General features: G+C 39.2%; 1 long non-coding RNA gene across 1 annotated transcript; it reads right to left on the bottom strand.

Annotated features, from left to right (window-relative positions):
* Nucleotides 1-1,039: 1,039 nt before the first annotated feature.
* LOC130232997 (uncharacterized) lies at nt 1,040-1,599 on the bottom strand. Its single transcript, XR_008838160.1, has 3 exons — nt 1,517-1,599; nt 1,376-1,408; nt 1,040-1,176 (listed from the first exon to the last, which is right to left on the bottom strand). It is a non-coding gene; the product is annotated as an uncharacterized LOC130232997 (long non-coding RNA).
* Nucleotides 1,600-3,576: the final 1,977 nt, after the last annotated feature.

Here is a 3,576-nt window from a genome sequence, read left to right on the forward strand (position 1 = left end):
TTGTTGGGCAAATTCAAGATAGAAAACACACAACTTTTCGCTCACAAAAAAGATAACCAAATCCAAACATATACCTTCAAACACTCTGCTGCCTTTAAGATACCAATGTAGGCCTAGATTTATTACCTATTGATATTTCCTCTCAAAAATGACGTGCTTGTCAGAAATAAACCTGTCTGGAAAAGTTGACTTTTCCTCTTCCTATCTTTCAAGGAATAACAACACAAGATCTCCTCCTCTATCTTCAAAGGCAGCAGCTGAAGCCGTGGAGAGCGTTTTAACAGACATCATTAAAGGGAAACGTGTATTCAGAGAAGTGTTTCTCCTTTAATCACTGCTGGTAATAACGCCTCTGGCTTTTATAGTTGGGCTCAAACTACAGAGTGTTTCCAGAGAGTAAACTATTGTTCTTGGTGACGTCACAAAACAATAGCGCGATCACTTTCAAAGCGCGTGAATTGGGTGGTCTGAAGCGCGTGTGGCCTCTACAAACAGCGCGAATATCGCATATGCACGTTTTAACCATCTATAAGCCGATGTGATGGTTTTGCGACATGCCTATTAATATTTTTATTGTAAAAATTTATTTTATTGATGCGCTAAGACAAATTTCTACTTAAAAAGATTAATGGTTTTACATTTTCATCAAGTTTATCTATCGATTTATGTTAATTTACAAAACATTGCTTTTTAAGGTGACTAAAATCCATTTAGTTTCGATTAATTAGCCTAATTAATGCAATACCTTGTGTGCGACGCTGTTACTTGTGTAGAATAATTTGAACTCTTTGTTAAAAATAGTTGTGAAAATAAGATTTTCATCTAGTTTAAATACACATAACCACAAGATACAGAGTTCCGCACATGCATCCCTTACTTCGGAAAGTCAATAACAGCTTAACACTCAGACATTTGATTCCTAGAGCATTTCAATTATGAAGGCGAAGCGCAAACAAGTTTACAACTTTCTCAAAGTCAAACATCTTTCCAGTTTTTACATGCGCATGTAATAAAGTTATTAAAAACCATTCACATACCGTGGAGACAGCTCGCAATTGTTTTTCTGCTGGCAGTCCTGCTGATCAACACGAGAGCTCGAGCAGTAATACTTCTGTTTAACCATCCAGTCATCCAGTCCTTTCCTCGCCAAACACGCGTTAACTACAAAACTATCGCCTAAAACAAGAAAACACGATTTATACACCTTGAAAAAAGAATTACTTAGTGTTTACAAGTTGCACAAGCTCTCGACTGAAGTTTCAAATTCTTTTCTTGACACAATGAACGATGTAGCTTTGTTTTATTAGTCTTTAATTCAATTACAATAAAAGCGCAATTATTTATTTGATGAATAGAAAAAGTATATTCAACTCACCTTCAGGACTCTCCCTCGCTTTACAGATAGCAGCTTTAAAAGAGAAAAAACGTCGTATACACGCATTACTCGAGAGAACTACATCACATGTGCTTTAAATTTAAAGTCTTGCTCTAAAACACCAAAGGTATCTCGCCTTACCATGTTTGGAATGAAGTTTACCCATTTCTCTGCATCGGAGAGCACTTGAGAAACATCAGAAACGAAAAAACAATCCAGAAAGAGTGCTAAAGATATTTGTGAGCGTCCGTGCAGAAGAGCGCGCGGCTTGCGTACACATCCAGCGGCGGCGGAGGAGCGAGCCGATCTGCAGCTCCAGCCAGCAGCCACTCACAGAGCGGGATTGACGCCTCGCGCAGGCCGCCTCTCCTTCCGTCTGATTGGGCAGAGGCGGCACATGAAAGGGAAGCGGGATTCTTTTGGAGACTCCAATATAAAAAGAGCAGCGCAAAGCCCCCGTGGGCGCCATGAGCAGGACGTCAGCTAAACACGTCCATCCGAGCGGACACCAATCACTGCTTTGGACTGAATAGCACACTCTGAAAAACGATTCTCTGGATAAACTGTAAAGTGAACATTTAACTAGTCGTGTAATGTAGTATATATAGCCTACTAATTAGGACTATATGCAAACAAAACTTACAATTTATCTATCTATCTATCTATCTGGAGACTAGAACATACATTGCATTTGTGGTGACTGTTACAGTATAGAACCAGTTCTGCTAAAAAAATATTTAATACGCATTTCAAATAGTCATATTTAATATATTGGAAAAAATAACAAAACTGTTTTTAACAGGAAACCTAAACTTCTTTATCTTTGTTTTGTTTTCAGCAATAAATTGTTAAGTCTTCTGTGGTTTAAGTTAAAAACTGCAAGTCTACACCTAAAAGGGATTTTTTTTACTGCCATGTCTAAACACCAAAGGGATAAAAATAAAATTAAAAAGATTAAAAAGTGATATTTAAAATGTGAAAATATATAAAAAAATACATGTTATAATAGTAATATATAATAATATATAAGTTAAGACTGAACTTGCCCCAATAACCTGACAATTCATTTCTCTCTCCACAGTGCATTAGTAAACCACAGCTGGAAAATACAGGTTACACCAGTGACACCAAGAGGGAAGGCAGAAACAGAGGTCATTTAATTCAAGATAATAGTTCTTTCTCCGTGCACTCCATTTCTACTGATGAAAAGTGTTTCTACTTCACAGCATTTGTTCGTAGTGAAACTCATGATGGATGTCACGGTGGTACAGGGTTGCACAATCACCTCACAGCAAGAAGGTCGCTGGTTCGAGCCCCGGCTAGGTCAGTTGGCATTTCTGTGTGGAGTTTGCATGTTCTCCACGTGTTGACATGGGTTTTCTCCGGGTGCTCCGGTTTCCCCTACAGTCCAAAGACATGTGGTATAAGTGAATTGAAAAGCTAAATTGGCCATAGTGTTGGTGTTTCCCAGTGTTGGGTTGCGGCCGCTGTGTAAAACAAATGCTGGATAAGTTGGCAGTTTATTCCGCTGTGGCGACCCCAGATTAATAAAGAGACTAAGCCTAAAAGAAAAAAAATGAATGAATGAAACTCATGATGCTGTTGGGAAACCCAGCACTTTGATTCCTAATTGTCATCCACACTGGCATCATTTCATCATTTAAAACGATACAGTGAAGCAGTCATCGCAATATCTCTATAAAGAACATCACTTCATAGCAGGTGAAGGTGCAGACAAATGGCCAAAAGTAAGCAACGTGTGACATAAATTAAGCACTAGAATTAGATGCCAGACGAAAGGGAAAAAAGCTGAATGAGGTTTGCGATGAGAGTAAAGAAAAACTGAATTTGCACTGCATCACTCCGTACTATACAAGAAGAACCTTTTCCAGAACAAGTTGCATGTCCGAGGTCTTGGATTAAAAAAAACTCATCCGCATACAAACAAACATATGCATATGCCAGAGTGGGGCATCAATGCCACAGCAGATTTCACATCCTCTCTTTCAAAGCAGAGGATTCTGGCTAGCTTTGAACCTCCCAGACACACACGCACAAATACAAGCACAGAGATGGGCATGTTATTATACCCTGCATACACATTTTTTTCGCTCTCTCTTGCTCACACACTAACACACACGCAAGGGCTGGGAACCAGCCGGCTAGTCGCTTTGACACACTTCCTGTGCTTTGAAGCGGCC

The sequence above is a fragment of the Danio aesculapii genome, chromosome 7 (genome assembly GCF_903798145.1).
Source record: "Danio aesculapii chromosome 7, fDanAes4.1, whole genome shotgun sequence".
NCBI classification, from domain to species: domain Eukaryota; kingdom Metazoa; phylum Chordata; class Actinopteri; order Cypriniformes; family Danionidae; genus Danio; species Danio aesculapii.